General features: G+C 30.8%; 1 protein-coding gene across 2 annotated transcripts in view; it reads left to right on the top strand.

Annotated features, from left to right (window-relative positions):
* The window catches only part of LOC125068063 (transducin beta-like protein 2), a 71,889-nt gene that overhangs the window by 5,099 nt on the left and 52,671 nt on the right, over positions 1–14,119 (top strand). The gene's annotated exons all lie outside the window — the stretch shown is intronic.

Raw genomic sequence — 14,119 nt, 5'->3', positions numbered from 1 at the left:
CTCGTGCAGATGTCGACTTGACCTTTCAATGGTTTTTTCATAAAGTGAAATATAAATTATGTACATATTATAAAACATTACTACTAATAAGACTACTTCACGGGAAAGCGATCACTATTAAACCTAACATAGAGCTTGTAGTGTTAACTTACTGTTGTGTGTAATTTAGAGGTCCCTCGGTCGTCATCCAAAGACCAATGACTCCTAACATGACATGATTTATACTATTTAAACAGAAAATATTTAAAAAAAAACACTCGAAAGATATACTAAACAGCAACAGGAAATACTTCTTCTAATTAAATAAAAACCTTGGGATTTATATGATCACATTTAAGAAATTTTTATGAATTTTATAAAATATCGATATTAAATTATCAGTTTAAGGCTCTCGTTAATGTCTGTTCTAGTTTCTCCACACAAAATACAAAAATTCCGAGAAAACCGAATTGCAACCGAATATTTGCATGTATCTTCTTATAAATATAAATAATTTTATAAATATAATGGAAAAAAACATGACATTTGTATTAACCCTATAATGGCATGTCTTGTTATATTTTATAATAATTTAACATAACGTATTATTTATGTATTTTGATATTTATTTGAGAATAAAAAAAAAAAACTCTAAACAAGTTTATAGACTGCATAATTTATATACTAATGCGATATATTGAGGCAAAAAAAATAACAAAACTTCGGCGAGTTTATTCACCTCTGTGTTGAGTGCAAACGTATTTTTTTTTTAATTCAATACGATAACATTCTTAAAGTTTGTCGTCACTTATTGATCCTAATCTATATGATATGCAACCTCCTACTCCTTCTATATTTGTAGTATTAACTAATCATCCCATTCATTCAGGATCAGTGTTGTGTGTTTTTCTCTTTCACCCAGCTAGCTCTACTTCAACCACATCCTTTAGTAATTTATTACTGTGCAAGGAGTATACTCCGTCTTTATGAAGTCTATTCATATATTTCTCTTGCCTTATATCTAACACGCATAAAAATATTAATCCAAATGATCTATCTATATTTATAAAATCGTTTGTCCTGACTGACTGACTATGTCTAGAGAGATTAAATTGGATAGGCGTTATAATAACGTAAGCATCGCCTAATAACAAAAGGGGTTCTAGGATATGGATAACTTTGTACGAATGTTCCTCTTTCGAACTCGAGACGAGCTAGTAATTAAGTAAAATTTAAAGTAATGTTAGTGTTCGTATGACGTGGAGGCTAAGTTGTCCTCTATCGAGATGAGACTAATGAACAACTTTACCGTTACCCATGTGAGCTCATCGCTCTTAGTCTCGACTAGCTGGAAAGTTGAGTAGGTATTTCATGAATAAATTTGTTTTATTATAAATCTATACATATAAAATTCGCGACTCTTCCTATGTTCTATTTTAAACTATTGTTTATCAGATAAAGTACGTTGTTTTTATTGATTTCGATTTGTATAAATATTATCTCTGTAACCTACTTAGATGGTAAATGATAAAAAATTATTACCAAATAACAAAGAAATACTTAAATCATTTGAAAAATCCCCTTTTTTGTTAAGATTGTTTTTACATTTTAGTATTCGATAAAAGAAACTCATAGTTAAAATATTAAACAAGTTTAAGGTAACTCGAATTTTCAGTTAATTTTTTTTTTACACATGTTTCAAAGTTGTAATATTATTAAGGCGATAAAAACCGTTGTTTCTTTTGTAAACTAATTTAGCATTACTGAACGGTTCGTCATCTTTTTTAACACCGTACTTAAGAAAGAGACAAGCATATTATATTTTTACTTCTGTCAAATAACTGCGTACATCGCGAATCAGAATCAATTACGTAAGATAATGTTGGAATTACAATGATTTTTTATGTTTTGTTGTGTTAATCACATAGGTGAAATTTAGTACATTCATACAAATGCATGTGGTCGTGAAATATGATGTTCCCGCTCTAGTTGCGTTGCAGCTGTGACGTATACTGATAATCCTCAAACCGGAATGATCGCCGTGATAGCACGGGGTCGCTCACCTCGCCCAAACGTCTGCGACCCTGTTCCAACGCTGGCCGCTTTAGCATTAAAACTAGGTCGAAATTGAATATCATTAACATCGTATATCGTTCGGTTGCAGAATTTATAACCAATAATTATTGTAAAATGTGATTATACATCCGAAAAAATAACAAGGTCCTGGGTTAAAGACCGAATAAACACTTATTCGCTTATTAGTACCGTTACATCGATTACGATTATCGACATTTAAGGAATGTCGGTGTGATTTTATTTAGACGTTATATTTGCAATGCAAATACGCGAGAACGAGAGTTCAATATAAAAGTGCCGGATTCGTATATTTACATATTTTACGTCTTTTATTGGTAATGAAATATTTTGTTGAATTTGTGTTGTCTGTTAAGGTATTAAGTATTGATATGGTTGGCCGGAGCCGAGGACGCTTGCCCTAGGTCTCGTCACGGTCACGATGCGTCACGCCTCATCGCTTCGTGCTGTATGCTCGTGGTGATGATACTCGTGACTAGTTACTTGCTGCAGTTTAACGAGCAGTGCTACCATCAACAAGTATATAACACGAATGAATTATATAAGACTGTACCATTATTATCATTAGATAAAATTTACGATCCTAACAAAGAGCTTAAATCCACACTCATATAACTAGCTTGAGATGAATCTGAAGAGGCATGTAAACATATATGCCGTTATTTAATTTTACGATCGATGAAACTGTTCCATAATATTACCTAGATATAACATTTATAAGATGTTAACAGTGATACGACTAACTAATTGAATATTAGAATATATCACAGACGCTGTATGTAAATAAAATTTGCGTTGATCTTTTCCGCAAATACAGGATGTCGTAAAATGTTCAAATCATGATCCGATTTTCAATGAAGACGCCGGACGTCTGTCGCTATTATTGTAATGTGACACTCGAACAGATAACGGATAACTTAATAAGACATCAGATATAAATACGCCATAACCACATGAACATTTGTGCAAATATAGTCTCAAGACAATCGTCGATATCGATTTAACATAAACATAAGTCCGTTGATAAATACTTAGTCATGTACTTTATTTATATATTTATCCGAGAGTCTTTTGTTTGCGATTTTTGTCTTGTTTGAAATTATTTCAATTAACACGGGAATCTTTCCGATATTATATATTATTTGTTTTATCTGGAAAGGTGATTCATTTTATTATTATGAAGCGAACGTCCGGGATACATTCTTAAAAATACATTCATAGGAATTTCTGTCTTGTATGACGTCTGAAGGTACTTTGAAAAAAATATAAGCCAGATAAATAAGAGCCAGAAGTAATATTAATAAATTTGTATTACACTAAACTATATTTAAATTAAGTTAAAGTACATTGTATTTAAACTAGAATTACAATTTTCTTATTGGCACATATGGCGTTTCAACTTTTAATAATGGCTAAAGCATCTAGTCCATTGTGGACATCTGTTGGTGTATACAATAGCCAATTTATCTCACAAAATCGAATATGAAACAGCCATTTTGAATGTTTGACCAACCATGACAGTATCTTAAATTTAGTCGTACTATATATATTTAAAATTTGCAAATATATTAATATAAATATTCTTTTGCAGAGGTATTCCACTTGTCTAGTATTGATAAATACAGTCCACTGCAATATATGCGATTTAAGTTTCTTCTGTAAGAATATAATGGTAGTTATGGGATAAAAAAGATGCCTAGAGATGCGCATACGGATAGGCATTAAGTTATACTTACCTAAATAATAAATTATCGTTAGTTTTGATATTTGTCATGTGATTTAATTTGAGCTTATTATGCTTTATGAAAATAACTGTTAATAATTGAATTGTTTTCATCTCTGTTTGTCAAGAATATCGCAAAACCTTGCAATGTATTTGCCTGTCAAAACTATACCTGTCTCATTTTTACAATAGCCAAACTATAAGAGCAAACAGTGTCACCGAAGTGATGTTTACTTACCCCAAAATAACATTTATATTTACTGATTGCTCTGAGTTTTGAATTAGTGTGAAAATATATATGTATATATAACAATGAGCTGTGAAGAATTTTGTAATTAATAATTTATAAAGTGTTAATAAATATTGTTTAAATAATTTATTATCTATCGGCACCTCTATAATTATGCTGTACTTTCTAAAAATTATAATTAAAATAATTCATGAAAACAAATAAGCACGGTGGTAATAATTTCTTAACTAGTAATACATTTTAAGTGTTTTTGAATTTAGAAGCTCATAGTCAGTGTGTAATGTCATCGGTGGGTACAGCTTTGATTCTTATTATAAGAAGTAAGATTATTTTTTATTAAAATTATGGATCGCTGTTCATTTGTTTCGAACAATGCTTCACAAAATAAAATAAAAAAAATACGAAAATAAATCCGCCTGTATTTGTGTAATTCTAGAGTTGTTTTTAAAACGTTTCACAATAAATAAGTTTACATGAAAATTTATTGATTTTGTATATTCATAATATTATCATTGATATTTATGTATTTTGAATTCACCAAGGCTTTGAGATAGTATAATGTAATAGCTAGGTTGTTTTGACGTTCGCTACTAACATGGAAAGCCGGTCATCGAAGAATACAATAGCTCATTAAATGATCTAGTCTTCGAGCGACCCTGTTGCCGAGACACGCAAAAGTCGCATCGCAATTACCGACGACTTTGCTTTGTCAATTATAAAGATTTTTATACTGAAGTAACAGATCGCTTGCATCACGGTTGAACATAAAATCTTGAAGGATATTTTATATTATCACAATGAGTTTTATGTTATTTTGATACGGATTTTACAATCATTTTAGTGGTAATAAAATAATAGCACGTAGCAACACGTCACGTTTTGTATATTGTTCTTTAATAGTTTGTGAACAATCGGTGCTTATTATCCTCTTTAAGTACGAAACGATTGTAACTGTTGAGTATTCAATGTATTTCAGTATAAATATCTCCGGAGTAGACCGCGTGGTATGATTTGTTTTATATGATTTTGTTAAGGAAAAAAATATATGCGTTCACGAAGCACATCTTAAACAGTTTATGACATAATATGCATGATATAAAATTAAAGTCATATGGGCATGTTTTTTAGATTATTTTTCATTGTACAGTAAATATGGAAGTTGAAATGACTTAGTTACTTGCGGGTTCTAATCCGAGCAAGATCTACATTGGAACGGCATTATGGAATAATTTACAAAATCTTCTCCTCGAATATTAGCAGGGCGAAATTATTTTACTTAGTAAAAAAACTCAAACAAGCAAGCGATATCAAGTTTTAACAAAAAAATAAATAAATTATGGTTTACTACTTCTGTACCGTAGTTATGAATTTTATAATTTGAAAGACTCGATTAAATAAGTTTTAGCAAGCACGCATAATTAACGTCGTCTTGCAAAAAAAAAATAAACTTAGCATAAAATATCAATCCGATCGCGCCCATTAGAAATCATATAAATTATGCAACGATTACAACAGGAAGTGGAGATATGTATAATATTGATATTCATTCATTTTTATCTAAAATTATGAATCTTGTATGTTATCGATGTAGTAATATTGCGTCACGTGATAACGAAATACTCGGGAAAAACACGCGCGAAGGTGTGACTAAATAATGTATAGTAATGTAATTACAAACTGCTTATCATGAAATCGGTTTGTACCTTCACGATTCGGTAAATGATTAATGTTTTTATGAACGGTTCGTAGTATAGCTGCTTCATATACTTCTTTATCATCGATTTTTGGAATTAATCGTCTTGAGAAAGATAATGTCATATTTATAATAGCTTTTTAAGGAACTCTTATTGATAGTGGGACGGAAACTGTGTAAGCTACAGACTAGATTATATTTATAGAATGTTTTAGAAGTGTCATCGGTAATGCTTTAATTGAAAAAGTAATCTATATGTACGAAGATAAAGACGACGAGTGACGATTCTGTAACTAATTACATATACAAGTAGTACACGGTAATCTTGTTGATTATTTTATTTACAAATTAGTAAAAAACCTTCGAGTCTTCTATGTCAGTATCGAGATTACGTATGGAAGATTCTCAGGTGGAATTATAAATTATATAATGTATGTTATATAATTTACATGTCGTATCCTTCAAAAATTGTTTACATTTTATCAGAATCGTATCTTTATCTATAAATTAGTAAGTTAACATTGACAAAATATAATAAATACTGAATGTTTATTGAACGAATGGTTTAAAATTTCAACTGAACTATACTTTTTTCTTCTTTCGAACGTAAAATCTTTTAAGATAGAAAGAGATAAAAGTGTGGTAACAATTGCTAAACGTTTATAAGTAAGGTCAACAGTGTTTATGCTTAATTAATGTTATAAAATATTCAGAATATATCATAATTATATGAAATATCACATAAAAAAATATATTAGTGAACATCAACTTTTATATGAATTAATTTCGGTTTTTATTACTACGCGCTGTTGGACTGTTCTTCGTAAAACTCGCTTAATATGGTTTTAACGTAGTTATTGCTGTAACTTACATAATGTATCGTAGGTCAAGATGTCCCTTTATCTTGAAAATGTTAAAGGTTAATAAAATAAAATAAACAACAGCTGTTGGCGTATATGTATTTTACGTAGAGCACGTATGACATTTTATTGTCACTTAGTCGGGACTCTGGGTATAACTTAATATTATTGTGTTCCCTGAGTTAAAATAATTCCAGTAATATAGTATCAGAATTGTTGGCAGTGTAAGAAACAGTTTACCTTTATACAATGCCATTATCTATGGGTGGGATATCCGCTAACTATCAGGTAGCCAAAACAGGTAGGAAACAAAATCACAACACAGTCACAGGTATAATTTCGTGTAAATAGATTTAAGTGATTCACACTGACTCATGATTCATTTTGACTTTGAGATCCGCAGACATATTTGGTAGTTATATACCTATAGTTGAAATAGGTCGTTTTAATTCGCGGATACCGTTTATGTGCATATAATATAAAACGGAATTAAAATATTATCATTACCCATTTAAACCTTACTCAGTATAAACATTTAAAAAAACGATAGCTGGGGCACATACAGTTGGTACCTAGACTATATATTTATGTATTAAATATCCAATAAAACAAATTAACAACGGTTTAAAATAATTTAATGAATTGTCATTTTTATTCATTGGAATAAAAATATTGAAAATCCCGCGTGAAGGAACATAATAACAAAAAATAAGTGTCAATAATTTTACATAAAACCATAAAGTAAACAATAGAAAGCACTAAGCATAACTCTTTTTCCTTACGTGACGAGTTCTGCCAATTCATTCAACCGTAAGCCGAGTAAAAAATTGATTACAAATAAAAAAAAAATTGAAGTAAAACTACATCAACGAAGGTCCTATTAAGCTGAAGCATTTATATCTGGAAATCAGGGCGTTATTGTGGTATGCGCAAGCGAATCTATGACGGGACGGTACAGCAGTTTTTTGTATATACATAATATACTTTGTCTCTTTGCCGTTTACTAACTCACACGCCGACTTTGACAACATGCAGATAAGTCTTATCTAGTATTAAATAAATAGAAGCTTCGACATCTACTTCTCATCCAATATCCATAAATATCGAAATAGCAATACGGAAATGAATTGCCGTCTTTTCACGCCTATTGAACAACATGTACGAATCCAAGCAGCATAAAAATAATATAGTTTTTGTATATTAAAAACAACTGCCAAAAATTCCATTGTACATAACAATAGAGTATGAAATGATTAAAGTATATATCTGTATCAGATCTAGTGTGTTCGTTATGAGATCAGCGATGACGCGGCATCTTTAAGGTCATCGTCATCATCTTGTTATAATCTTGGTATCATTAAAAAACAATTCTCTGGTATTTTTTTTAAATAAATGCGTTTTTATGTATGTATACTAACTACACTTTTAAAATGCAATGTGATAGTCCGGTGCCATATATTCGCATATGTGTTTTCGCAAAGCACGTGAATTCGTACGAATGTTCTCTATAGAGGCGCGATATATGTAAAATAAAGCAAAGTTTTGTTGTTCCTCGTCCGAAAATTTATACGCAAATAAGTAAACTGGCGGTAAACGGTTACGTCTGCTGTTATTGATTGAAGTAGAAGTTAGCTAATGTCACTTGAATAGTGAATGTATCTCACTTACCCAAATTGAAATATGGCTTCACTATTAGTAGAGTAAGTGACTAACGAGTTTCTTATATTAAATAAATAGATATTGTACATTAGTAGCTGATCTTTTTTTACTTACGAATACGAGTTAAAGTCGATCGTATAAGATTATACGTCGCACACGACTTTAGAAACATGCAAAAAAAATTATAAGGACTTTTTAAATGAAGCCATTAATATCATAATATGCATACTATAAACGAATTGTGTCATGAAAAGTAACGGGTTATGAATAGCACCTATGAAAGTCACTGAAATAATCCTGCCAAGCCCTACAAAAAGTTACAAAGCCTTAAATCCAGTTACGAACACCATTAGCTACGTATATCATTAGTTAATGTTATTCAGAGTTTCGTCATGTCTGGCGTCGGATTAACAATTATAACAATGACAGTAGTACGTATCAGAGCACGCGTCAATGAGATCAGCGATGACGGCGCCAGCTTCTTAAGGTCATCGTGCTGGCTAGAGTTTCTCGTGTGTAATATATTCTCATACGTTTTATTTTTAAACTTGCTCTAAAAGCATTTTCGCTTCGTTGAACCTTCTATTATTTATTCAATTCCTTTTGTGACGTATTTCATATACTAAAGATAATTTAATATAACGTATTGTATTTATTAAAAATAGGTATAAAAAATGCAATAGCTTAATAAAATAGTGTTTAAACTCTATTTAACTGATTATTTCATAGATAAATAGGGGTTCAAATCGGATAGATATATTATTAAATGATGTATATAAACTTTTATATATCTAATTGAAATCAAATGATAAGGAAATAGTCCCCTCATCGGAATCCTCATTTGTATGTATTGACTGACGGATTGTGACCTTCCATTGTTCACTCTGTAAATAGGCGTGTTAAATTGTTAACACATGGATACGCTAATTTGGCGCGCACGGTTGCTATTTCCGTGCCTACGCGAGAAAATTGAAAGGGAAAGGAGATATTCCTAAAATTTTTGACTTCGTGGTTATAAAATTAATTGAACTCCGATTAAAAATTTACGAAACCGAAAAACGAGTAAAAACTTGTTCATTTAAAAGTTGGAACGTCATATATTGCGCCGGATCGTAGGTGCTGCGCAAAGTTTATATTCCTACTTCAGAAGATGAGGTAGCCGTATATTTTGGTGACTATCATTATCGTTTATTTATAAATAATGTGTATATTTTGATGTTCCGAAGTTCGGGGACTTTTCCAAATTTGAAGGTCTCGAAAGTTTTAGGTCGATACTCGTATTTTTCACAATCGTACCACAATGGTGTTATTTAAAGATTAATTTATAATGAATTGAGGGCCATAATAAATGTATAGATGATTTTACTAAATATTCGATGAAATTATGTTCCAAATGTTTGAATTTTGTATTATGTTCAAAATGGTAGTTTTTATAGAGTGCCGAAGTCTCGAAACGTCCCAAAATCTTGACGCTGTATGTCTCCTGTACCGAGAATCTCAAAATTCTAATTCGATTGAGCATGTCTCTAAAAATTAAAGATAAAACAGTGTCAGATTATTTTGGTGTTAGCGTTACATGTATTTCAATAGCGCTGTTCGCTTAAGTGGGATCCGATCCGCCGGCATTTATCTGTAGGAACGGATGTTATTACTATACAGCTTGTATTGTGCCATCGATAAAAGTGTAGGCATTACATATTATAGTGTGACCACAAAGACACTATGTTAAAACTTTTGTTTATGGCATTATTACCAAACTAGCCTAGTGGTTACATCTCGTGAATGTTAATCGATGATTGCGGCTTCAAGACCAGAAAGAACCGCTGAGTTTATGTGCTCAATTTGTGTTCCTAATTCAAAGAAGAGAAGGCCCATAGACGAACAGTGAAGCATTTAGAGGCTTTTTAATTACGTTTATAGCATTATTTATGTTTATGCTTCTGTTTGTCTCGTGATATAATCCAAAGTCGTCGGATAAAGTGATATAATGTATGCGCCGGGCGCCCCGGACTACTTTCTCTCGAATTCGGCCGCGAAAGTTGTCTCGTTACACACTTTCTACAGTTCAGTGCATTTACAACGCCCAGATGTTCGCGTATTGTTTTCTACCAATTTTATGTCTGATCATAATTATATTAGCAGATTACTTTATGGCGTTTCAAAAATAGAAATTTATTTAAGTGGGTAGTTAGTTAGGGGGTATTATCTAAGACAATCCAATATAATCCCAATGTAACTAAAGTGACCCCATTTTTTTTCTTTTACTTAAAAACATAGGCACAACTCAAAATAATTACAATACTCGGGTTTAATGCTAATCATATACAACTTTCATTTATTTTAGCACTAGCGACCCGCCCCGGCTTCGCACGGGTGCAATACTGCCACTAAATATGTCTTAAAATGTTCACAGTTTTTCAGTCGTTAGAAAATAGAAACCGCTATGTCCCTTCGTTTTAAACCTGTAATAACTTCGAAAATATTCATTTAAATGACATGCTGCAAAGGGCCATATTGATCTATATTAAACGCACAATTTATTTGAGCCAGCATTTGCAATGTAAGCGCAAAAACTTTGGAAACCTCTATAATCAGTGTTTCTCTACTATATTGTGCATATAAACCTTCCTCTTGAATCAATCTATCTATTAAAAAAAACCGCATCTAAATCCGTATTGTAATTTTAAAGATCTAAGCATACATAGGGACAGACAGCGGTAAGAGGCTTTATAATATACATACTATGTAATGATAAAATCTGTTGCATATTTTTTAATTATACATATATATATTTTAGATCGGTCGCTGAATGTTTAAATCTCAGATTAAAAAATACCACGAGATAAATCCTTAGTATCCGAACGAAGTCAAGACTGGCAGCTAGTACAATAAAAAATGGGAATAGTCATTCTTTGAGTGAGATTTGGTGGCCAAATCCGAAACTACGCAGAATAACAAAAAATACAAAGGAGTCTCTTGATGTGTGTATTTTATATACAAACGAATCAGAGTTAAATTGATTAAGTCATATATTTTATAGGTAAATAAATGTTATCGTTCTGATATAATCTACTTTATCAAAATTCTTGTTAATAACACACGAGTAAGAACGATAATTCACTTGCATTTCTTGGAGACAGTTTGGTTATAAATAACTTATTTTCATTTAAATATAATGATTTTATATGCAATTATTATGCGCAACGATAATTCGATATTTAAAAATTAATCATGTATTGTAATTTTTGATTATATTTATTTGATTATTATTAATTATATATATGGAAACCAATATTATTGATATATAAGCAGGATGCGAATTTATCTCTTCAATCTATTGCATTTTGTTCAACCACAAGTTGTATTCAACATAACTGGTATTTATGCAATTTGAATCTAAACAAATTGAACCTTCAAATAAATAAGTCTTTATTTATTTAAACTGTCGATTTGATTTGTGTTCCAAATTCACATATGGATCATTAAATAACAGTTTTTGTAATGTATGTTATTATGAGTTATGTTTTGTTTGTAGAAAATTTTAACGTTAATATACCTTATTATTGAAACGTCTTATAATTTTATTGCGTTGGAATGCGAACTAGACTATAGGCGTGACCTTTTATGGTGTATAGTTGTTTGCGCTGTGTACTAGCGATATTAGATAGCGATTTAATACATTTATTTGAATTTAAAATAGCTCTTATTATATATGTATAATAAAGCTAAAACTGTTTCAATTATATTATGTAGACGTTATTGTTTTAATAATAAAGGCTTTGTAACAATATTTGTCGAATGTATTAGTAATATTTTTATCGCAATCAAACGAACATCGTATAAAATTCGTCGCACTTTAGTTATTGATATATTTCTTAAGGTTGTTATAACCGGGTTTTTTTATTGTAAAATAAAATATATTTTATTTACAAAATGAATGAATCTTTTACACTACAAGCCTCACCACACTGGGGGTCGCGATACTTAGCTCAGGAAAATGTTGATATTTATATACAAGAACATTAAATTAACGCTGGTCACGTCAATAGTCTAAATTTAAAGCGCATGAAAGTGCGAAGCGTACCTATATACTTATTGGTAAATATTATATACTAAACCCTTTGCCGAAAAACGCTGCATATTATGGTATTAGTTTTATGTTTATTGACTTAGTTGATTTCCAAGTTACGCATAATAAAAAAAAATCTCAGTAAATACGTACATACATAAGTCTTTATACTATTAAAGACATTTAAAAATGGAACATTATGTATCTTTCAATATATGTACTAATAAGCAAGACATATATATCTAAATATAACAATAGACAATGTTATCTTTATAGTCTATTAATACAATGATAAGATAGATAAGTTTTGTTTTTTAATATTCGTGTCTATGTTATTTAATTTCTACTGAATAATCCTGCTGTTATCCTTTCAACGCTAAGTTGTTTGGAAAGCTCGGTGAAATGCGTAATCCAAGTGTAAGCTGAACAGGTCGGGCCACTTTCACTATTGAAACGTTGACTTTTAGCCAACAAATTCAATTATTTATCAACAAATCCTTGCGTTCCTATTGATTTGTAAACAAGGTTTAGATTTAGCAACACAAATTGCTAAGCCCTGTCGTATTCTATATGTTTAAATAAAAAGGAAAACTTATTTAAATAAGTCGTAGTCATCGATAGCAATCGATACGATAGACGTTTATCTTAATCGAAGATTGCTGGTTCAAATCCGAGCAAGCACCTGAATTTTCATGTGCTTAATTAGTTTTTATTATTCATGTCGTGCTCGCCGGTGAAACGTGAGGAAACCTGCATGTGTGTATGTTTCCGCCACATCAGAATAGCATAGTGAATTAAGCTTTAAACCTTTACATTTAACATTTGAAGATAGCAGGTTCAAATTCGGACAAGCGCTACTTAGTTTTGTACATAAGAGGTGTTAAAATGTCGCGTGGTCATAGAAGTGAGAAGTGTTATATAACTTATATAAGGTAAATAATATTCTGCTGACCGACGCGAACTAGAACAGCGTGGTGGAATAATCTCCAATCTAATCTGTTACATTTGTAACAATATCGCGTTCACTAATGTGAATAACTATTTATATATCGATCAAAGTCTCAAAACTGTGATTTCTTTTGGAATTCACTAAGATTGTTTTATCACATAACGTCATAATATTATCGATATATTATGTCGATACTCGATATCACAATTATTTGCTGAACTCTTCTAGAAACTGACAATGCAAGTATTTAATAGATTTACTCTATATAAATCATCAAGCCCATCTTTGATTTTTTTTGGGGCAGACTACGAGGAGATTTTATTGATATATATTTTTAACTTTGTCTTAATTCGAGTAACGAGATGATTTTTTTAATAAATCTATTCATATTATAATATACCTTTAAATAGATATTGAATATTCATGTATTGTATTCGCGTTAATACATTTAATATTCAACATTAGTAAGTAGTAGTAATAAGGCATATCAAATTCAACAATAACATTGAATTGACACTGAACCATAAAAGGCGATTTACAAATGACTAATCAATCTACTCATAAACACGTGGTTTTAAGCGCATGCTGCCCGACCACGTGGTCAGCGTATTTTGTTTTGTATCACGCTTCGTTTTGTTATGAGTGACGTTTATCGAGCGCACTATCCCAGCCAAACATACGTCGCGACGATATTTATAACAGCGACGAATAACATTTTTATGCATACTTAAGAGTATGTTTATTAATGTTTTTAATACAAAGGATTTAAATAGTTTGTTTTTAATTGTATACGGTAAATAAATGTCAATGACCGGGCTTAATATTTATGGAATGAATTAATTA

Source organism: Vanessa atalanta, chromosome 13 (genome assembly GCF_905147765.1).
Source record: "Vanessa atalanta chromosome 13, ilVanAtal1.2, whole genome shotgun sequence".
NCBI classification, from domain to species: domain Eukaryota; kingdom Metazoa; phylum Arthropoda; class Insecta; order Lepidoptera; family Nymphalidae; genus Vanessa; species Vanessa atalanta.
The sequence above is the reverse complement of the archived record's forward strand: the minus strand, read 5'-3'. Positions and strand labels throughout refer to the sequence as shown.